General features: G+C 43.1%; 1 pseudogene; it reads left to right on the forward strand.

Moving 5' to 3' along the window:
* The first annotated feature begins 1,457 nt into the window (after positions 1 to 1,457).
* LOC147421391 (uncharacterized) lies at positions 1,458 to 3,819 on the forward strand (annotated as a pseudogene).
* The last annotated feature ends 5,285 nt before the right edge of the window (positions 3,820 to 9,104 follow it).

Consider the following 9,104-nt stretch of genomic DNA (forward strand, 5'->3'; position numbering starts at 1 on the left):
TGGCAAACAACTCAATGTAGAGGGAAAGGCATTGGGGAATATTGCCACTAGTGCAAGTCATGGTCTGATGAGCCTTTGGTCACACTCCTCGTCCCAGCTCTGTTGATAACCTATTTGAAAATTTGATAAGGCAAGCATCTCAGGATGATTTGCAGACAAACAGAACATCTCTCATGACCGATCCAATGCAAAGTACGGTGTCTCATGACTCTGTTGGTAACTACGCAACTGGATATTAACTAAAGATAAATACATTATTCTTGGTGTTATTAAGGCAACCCCTTACACTAGGCTACCTTAAGCTTAGTTGAGAAATAAACAAGAAGTAGGAGAGCCATGATACCCAGAGATGTTCTCGACTCCGAAAACTAGAGCCCTTTCATAGCTGAGACAAACGGAGGCAGTGGCACTGAGAAGGAGAGGTGCCTCCTTCAACAGCACAAGGCTGTCAGTTCGGCCACACCCTATCACATTGACAGTTTGCACCACACCCACAGTAACCATTGCATCACGACATCTTCGCTCTCTCTCTCTCTCTCTCTCTCTCTCTCTCTCTCTCTCTCTCTCTCTCTCTCTCTCTCTCTCTCTCTCTCTCTCTCTCTCTCTCTCTCTCTCTCTCTCTCTCTCTGTGTCAAAACTCTCTCTCTCTCTCTCTCTTTCAGTGAAAAAGAAACTCTCTAAAAGAGCGCACGCCGGCGCACGCTCTTTCAGAGAGTTTATTTTTTACTAAGAGAGAGAGCCACGTCGCCCTCAGGACTATATGACACGGGAATGGGGGCATGGGATCTATGGTGAGAGCATCGAGCATCGTCGATCTTGTCGGCACCGCAAAAAGTAATCTCAGGTATAAAAAGTAATCTCGGGTACTCGAGATTACTTTTTGCGGTGCCGACAAGATCTACGGCGCTGGATGCTCTCACCATAGATCCCATGCCCCCATGCCCGTGTCATATAGTCCTAAGGATTGGCCGTGCACATGTTGTCAAAGGACCAGGATTGTGCGTCCGGCTGGTGCTGTGGAGCCCAACTACTGATCAACATGCATGGAGCGATCGGATCTTCCACAATGGCAACTTCATCGTAGGACCTCTTGCATGCAGGCCTTCATCCCAGGTCCTTTGTTGCTATTACAAGTCTACAAATCTTCAACAAGGCAATGGAAGCTTGCACAGGGATTTCGGCATAAGATAGTTGGTGTTGCAACCTTGGAGCATGATAACGTCATCCTTCAGTTGCTTGCCACGGGAGACTTTTCTTCTTAAGCATCCACCTTAGCATGAATCTATATGTTTACAAGGAGAGGGAAGATGAGTGGGTGACGGCGTGGATGGGTGCACCACCTGTAGCAGTTTTAGCAGGACACTCATCTTTCAAGGTAGTGCCTCTTCGATCGGTAGAAAAGATACTGGTGGGTGGTGGAGATATATTGGCATAAGGGCGTATAAGTGCCCATAATTTCCATGTATGATCTGAAAGAGATTAAGTCCACTAGCGGTGATGGAAGAGTAGCGCTAGACTGGTCGTGGGCTCCAATAGCACCCCAACAGAATGGTGGTGAGCTAGCGTTTGAATGGAGCGAGTTGTGCAGAGAGGAGATCGCTATGGATGCGGAAGTGAGGAGGCAATCGACAGCAAGCCTAGAAGGAAATGGTATGTGAGCTTGTTTCATGAGAGGGAGGACGAGGAGAAGAAGAAGACCGTACCCTTCGTCACATTAGGGTTATGTGAGAGTGGGCACTGGAGGAGGGTGATGAGCAGCACCATCAGGACAGTCCACAATGTTGTTAGAGAAAGGGAGCTGACTAACGGCGTAGGTGAAACTACAGGCTTGATCACTTCTTTCTCCTAGTTGCTTGCTGTCGAACTGGCTGAGCAGCACTGCCAGTATAGCCCACAACATTGTTAGATAAAGGGAGTTGGCTGAGGGCGTAGGTGGAACTACAGGCCTGATCACACACACACACACACACACACACACACACACACACACACACACACACACACACACACACACACACACACACACACACACACACACACGCACGCACGCACACACACACACACACTTTTAAGTGCGCGCATAGGCTCAGGGCCCGCTTAGCAATCAATAGACTTGGCAAGCGGCCATGGATAACTTGATGCACTTGACTGCCAATAGCTTCCATGGCACTGAGCTGAGCGGCTCAGATAGTGGCCATGGTTGACCTGATTTTTGTAGTGCTGCTGGACGTCTTGGGCGCTGTGACAGGATTCAATGGCCGCGTCTAAGAAAAAGGCACCATGGAGAAAGGTGTCTTAGCTGCATTCCTTATAACTTGAGAGTCTTAACCATTTGCGAGCCATGGGTTGGAGCATCAATCGATTGAAGAGATCCTGAATGGAGGAAAGGGAGTTGGAGGAATTTGAAGCATCTGAGCTCTTTATCCACAAGGGTTCGCTCCCGGGGTGGTCACTTATCAAAATCTTCCTATATCACGTGCGTTCAAGAGGTTATTAATAATACCTCAATATACATACTATATTTACACTACGTGCCTATTTAAAAAACCCCCACCCCCCTTTGTATGTATTAATTTTGATATATTTTCATCTTTTAATAATCCTCTCTGGTTAACTCACGTGATAGCATACACATTCTAAAAAGTGACCGCCCCGGGGGTTCGCTCTTGACTACCATGTGTGCGCCCACAATTTACAAAAGATTACCTCAAGAAAGCTTGCCACTGTTGCACGCCAATGCCCACGTGGCAAGCCATTTGCCCATTTGGCAAGCCACTTGTGAGTGTTGAGGTAGTGATCTTCTTGCCCACGGTCTGACGCGATTGCAGCCCAAGCACTGCTCACTGGATTCCACGTCGGTTGCTCACTCGATTCCACCTCTATGGCTGTCGGGAGCTAGCTGCAGCCCTTGCAGGGATTTTCTGCCACATGGCAACATACCCTCTCATTTTAATATAGATATATAAGATGTGCCTTTTCTATTTATTTTGTGTATATTTTCTATTTATTAGCCTTGAGTCCCACGTGTTTAGGGAGGCCATTTTAGACCTTCACTATCGGCCTTGTTATCAAATTGCACTTAGCTTGTTGGTGACATAAGCAAGAGCTACGAGGGAGAACTCTGCTCGAAGCCCTTCTCCATGCGAGGTGCAAGGAGAAAGGAGGCCCAGGTTGGTCGGATGCTCACATGGAGTTGCTAAGAGTGCTATGCTTCTTGGTGGTTTTGTCATGCGGAGGTGGGTATCAATGTTTGGCTCAATCCCAATGAGGTCAACAAAATCTCTCATATGGCCAATTTAGGGCAAAATATTAGAAAGTTGGTCAAGGATGGCTTTGTGATTCAAAAACCGACCAAGATACACTCACGGGTAAGAGCAAAGCCTGCTTTGAAGGCTAAAACGAAAGTCCATCATTCAGGATATGGTAAGAGGCAGGGTACTAGGGAGGCTAGGCTACCTTCTAAAGTTCTCTGGTTGAGGCAGATGCGAGTGCTTCGCCGGTTGCTAAGAAAGTACTGGGAGGCTAAGAAGATTGACAAGCATATGTACCATGGTATGTATATGAAGGTCAAGGGTAACGTGTTCAAAAATAAGCACGTGCTCATGGAGAGTATTCACAAGTTTAAAGCTGAGAAGGCTCATGACAAGACACTGTCTAATCAGTTTGAAGCCCGTAGAGTTAAGGGAAAAGCAATCAGGGAGCAAAAAATTTTCGGGAGGGAAGAGCGCTTGGCACAGGGATTGAGTACTGAAGCATCCCTGTAGCAGCAGGTGCCCCTAAGGCCACCAAGAAGTCCAAGAAGTGAGCGGCATAGCAAGATTTAGCTAAGATCTGTGACTCAATAGTACTTAAATAGAAACCTTGGACCTTTGAGCTTGTGTAATGAGATACACTTTTTGCTTTACTCTTGAAAGCATGACTATTGCAAGCCTAAAAGGGTTTGCATTTTGCAATTTTCCCCCATCTCTTTCTTTGACTATTGGTTATTGTTGTCGAGACTGTTACTATGTCTTTTATGTTGTTTTTAAAGGGAAAAAGAAAAGGAAGAAGAGATTTTTAACGACGTAAAAAACTATCCCAAGAGATCTTAAATATCCAGCCGACAAGGAGAGAGAGAAGTGCGATTTAGCAGTTGCACGCCTCTCCGGAGGTCTCCTTTTGCTACCTCTACCTGTCCACGCTAGCGTGAGCTCTTTCAGAGACTTTTTTCTTAAAGAGATTGAGAGAGAGCGAGGAGAGATAAAGAGAGGGGGAGGGGTTGGAAAAGAAAACCTAGGTTTAGTGTAATCACATCTGTAGATTTTGAGATTTACCTCTAAATTATAAATTTGAAAGTGAGAAAACCTACAAAATTTATAGAAATTTAGCGTCATTTGGTGTAAAAACCTTCAAATTTAGTCTCATAGGTAGGTTTGTCAAGTTTTTAGAACAAAGTATTTCCGAACACTGGTCCCTGCCCGTACATGAAAGAGTTCGCGTCTCTTTCAAAGAGAGTTTTAAAAGGGTTTTGTTTATATCTTCTTGCCTCATCTATTGTGAGTTTCCTATTCCTTCAAAACCAAATTTTTGTACAATTAGGGACCCTGAGATTTACCTTTCCTAGCCAACACAGTTGTCTCAATGTGGCACAATGTTGTTTGTTGTAGCACAACCAACCTCCCAGTTACCCCTTGGAGGGGGTTACCTTATGGGGTGCTAGGGATCGATGCTTGGGCCACATCATCTTGCAAGAGGACAAATGCATGTGCAATGCTAGACTACCATCCATTTGAATTGCTATGAGGCATTGATGGATGTATAACTCCCAAACAGTTGATAGAGGACAAAAAAAAATGGAGGACTAAGCCGCATTAGGAAAAGAATTTCAAAGGAATACAATGACAATCATACACCATGTCTCTAAGAAGTGTATTCAACATAGTGGCATCACACGTTGGCTAAGTAATCTGGGACGAGGCATGACAGACAACTCAGTAGACTAGGAACTTTGAGCTGTGCTCATATAAACATGGAAAATTTAAGATAAGGTCTTTACACTAAATTTCTATAAAGTTTGTAGGTTTATTCACCTTCTACTTTGAATTTTGAAGATAAATCTCAAAATTTGTAGGTGGAATTACACTAAACCTAGGTTTCCATTGATTTGAGTAGGTGAAAGAGAACTAGCATGTGGACAAAGTTGTCATAAGAAAATTGTTCATAGCTTTATCAACCTTGCGCACTCTTCTATATTCAACGCACTCTTTATAGTCCTCCACCATTACCACCTCCCTTGACACGTTTGTCGTCACCACCTTTGGCAACCCCACTAACGTCTCCCACTCCCCCCCCCGATAGAAGGCTACCTATGATGGTGTGATCCAAACTTTGATATATATACCATGATGTGGATTTTCTCAAAAGAATAGCCTCATTGCAATAATAGAATTACTTTCAAGTTTCCACCATTTTCTCTAGAGTAACTTAAAATGCATAGTATGTTATCGTACAACAACCCACAATAACTTGAGGTAGAGCAAGAGAGAGGAGGAGAAGAAGAAGAAAATGTGAAGAGAAGCTCAAGCTCCCAGACTCTACTTATTCATGAGATTTATTTGAGTGGAAACAACCTTACTCCTTTAGTGTAAGTCTCATGGTCCTACATGTAGGGAGGTAGGAATAGGAGATTTATATCCATTGGAATCATGGTGCCACTATTTCCAACAAGGATCAATGGTGGTAGAAATGAGCTTCTAATATCTGAGGGCAACTAGTTCCAATAATAGGAATATCAACGTGCCATTGTATGGGTTCCAATTGTTCTAGCCCATGAAAGGAAACATTCTACCAAACCCTTGTTCAAGGGTTTTTTCTGTCAAAATTTTGTGGTCGTTTTACCATTAAAATTAGGTGTAATATTGTTTTAGTTTTTTTTTTGTGCTTGAAGTCACGTAAAAAATCTTGTTTGGTTTTTGTTTTGTATAGTGTGCCTTGGCCACTCTTGCTCGTTTTAGGGATTTCTCGGAAAATCTCGCTCGAGATTTGAGATTCATCCTAGTTGCACATTGCTCTTTTGCAAATGGCCCCCATTTGGATCCCTATTTTCCCTCCTTTGGATCCCTATTGTGGCTGGTCTGCCTGCTTAACCAATATTCTAGCTTTTTCTCTCCTTGCACTTCCCCATATTAAACGATCAGTTTAACATGAGAAAATCATTTAAGAGAATTACATATTAGCTATTATGAAAGCATATTCATTAATCCTTTTCTTAGCGGGTAGAGGATCCCTATGTTACCCTACAACATCATTCTAGAATGGATGACTAGTCCATTTGGTGCTTGAGAGCCTAATCTGCCGCAAGCATGGTCGCACATTAGTCCTATCAATCTTCCATAGTAGAGTGACAAGCTCTACTTGGTGTTTGGGAGACGTCATCTCCGCAAACTTGATCTAAGCATGCATACTACTTAATTTTTGTGCACAATAAAGAAAAAGAGAGTCTTATAAGACAAAAAACTTTGTTCATTTTTAACATTTGTACATTTGCTTACTCTTGTAAAGCATTGTAGGCATTGACAAGGTTTAGGTTCTCCTTTAATTGTATGCCTTGCATCCATCTAGCATCTTCAAAAGGATAATTCTTAAACTTCATAAGATATTGTCGAATAGTCTTAACACCTCTTAGTACCTTGTCTTCATGTCAGAGAATGGACTCGGGCTGTGTTGACCGCTAGGTCAGCAACACAACATAACTCAAGTTTCGTATCAAAGTCTTATCTTTTGGGAGTTATGAAATGCTGCGGATTATGGCTATAAACGTCATTTGTAATAAGTAGTTATTCTAGTTTCAGAAGCCGGGGTGCAATGGCACTTCCAGATTGTAAATACAAAGCCATTTGACCCTTTCAACCCCAATTTTGGTTAAACCTAAGGTAGCCTTAGTATATAAGGTACCTAGGTCATTTTGTAAAAGGACTTTTTATCATAATCAAACTTTAGCGCTGCCGTCTACTGTGTGTGAGAGAGAAAGAGAGTGAGCGTGAGCTTCATCCTCTCGCTACGCCCGGCTCGCTCAACACATTGGAGATCCGACTGCACCATTGCTGTAGGCTCGAGGAGAGCTACGCGACAACGCCAAGCATTCCACGTGAGACAAAGCGCACACACCGACGCATCTACGAGCTATTTGTGGCCGTAAGTGTATCAAACGATGTCTGTTTTCTCTGTGCTTGTAGTTTATAGAATCATGGAGACGTAAGCTACGCATAGGTACTCATAAATTTCAGTTTCGGGCACTTTCAAATTTCAGCTCTGTCATCCTACGCGTTTTTTGCAGATGGGTTTAGAGTGAGGATTTTGAGTGTAGAAGCTTAGGGACAGGTGTATCCTAGTGAGGGGATGGTGTTCCTTAAGTTTCGTATGAATCTGGCATGATTAGGTGAGTTACCTTCCGTATGTGTGTATGTGGTTAGGTGGTGTAGTTGAGAGCGGTGAGGTTCTTGATTGTGGTTTAGTTGGCCTTCCTGAGTGTTGTATGTGTAGGATGGTCTCAGCCTGACAAGCTTAAGAGATTTCCTCCGTGTGCCTATCGTGTCATCTATGTCCTCGATTGACATTATGTTGATCTAGGTAGTGTTTGCATGCACTTCATGGGTGTGTGAGTCTCTCCCGTCCAACATTGGCGCCGCTGTCGGGGACACAAGGACCTAAGTAGGTTTCCTACTAACACTCTTGTGATGGTTGCTTGATTTAGTTTCGGCTAAAGAAAGCGTTTTTCTTAAGTGGATCCAGAAGAGGATATTCCGCGATCAAGTGGATAGCCAGGAAGCGTATGTCTTGCCGAGGGTCTACGACTAGATAGGTTTAGTTAGGATCTGTTGATTAGAGTAGTTGTTGGTGGTCGAGTGATTTGTGAGGTGATAAAAGCGTTTACTAGTCCATGTGTGGCAGTGAAGCGTTTTTCTACTCATAGATGCAAAACCCCATATGATTTGTAGGAGTAGCTTTAGGTAAGTGATCCGATTCTGATCTAGAGCTATTCAACATTGAATGATTTGCTAAAGTGCTTGATTGCATTTGAAATCACGAAAAAGTGTGCTTTTGAGGGTAAAAATGCATTAAACAAGCTTTTGTGGATATTTTTGTATGACTGACTGATGCTGTGCATATAAATGAGCATTTGCAAGGGTTTTGTGAAGAAAACCTGCAATTCTGTAAACATAGACATCCTACGCGTGGGATGTCTCAAGGGGGTTCTGGAGACCAAATTTGAAAATTCTGACTGCACCAGTGGGTTCAAAAGGTAGGTTTTACCCTATTTTCATATTGACTTGAGCGTTTTTCCCTATTTTTGTTGACCAAAAGCCAAAAGGCGGAGTCAAAAACGTAAAATTTCATAAAAGGCTTAAATTGAGTGATTTTTGCATGTTTTTGCAATTGTGAAGCATACTTGCACTTGCTGAGAGCATAAGGAAGCATCAGGGACACTTCAGTCTTAAAAAATCAGCAGTAGACATCCTACGCGTAGGATGTTCTACAGGGTGTTCTAGTGGAAATTTTGAAATTCTGAGTTGACCAGTGTGTTCAGAAGGTAGGTTTTACCCTATCTTCACCTGGAAAGTGGAAATTTGACCAAATTTTGACAGATCAAAGCCAAAAGACGAGAATTGCCAGACATCCTACCCAAATTGTGTCCAAGGCCTAATTTTGAGACCAAACCATAGGAAGACTCCATAGGCATGTTCTAAATGTTGTATTGAGTGCATGTGATAAATTTCATCTCATTTGGGTCAGTGAAAGGAAGATTGAACAGACTTTAGCGTTTTTGGACACACAAAAGGCAAGAACAACTAAAATTTGGGACTTTTGAAATCCAAACCAAAATCTAAGCATACCAGTGGGTTACTGACATCAAGGGGAAGCTATGGGACAAGTCTGGGGTCAAACAGGCCAAAAAGACATCCTACGCGTAGGATGTCTTCTGTGTGATTTTGGACTCTAAACAAAATTCTGAGCATACCACAGTGATCAGCACCTCAAGGAGAGTCTGCGGTTCAAATTTGGGGCAATTCTGAGAAGTTAGACATCCTACGCGTAGGATGTCTACTACATAATTCTGAAACCAA

Source organism: Adiantum capillus-veneris, chromosome 27, assembly GCF_014529385.1.
Source record: "Adiantum capillus-veneris isolate H3 chromosome 27, ASM1452938v2, whole genome shotgun sequence".
Classification (NCBI taxonomy): domain Eukaryota; kingdom Viridiplantae; phylum Streptophyta; class Polypodiopsida; order Polypodiales; family Pteridaceae; genus Adiantum; species Adiantum capillus-veneris.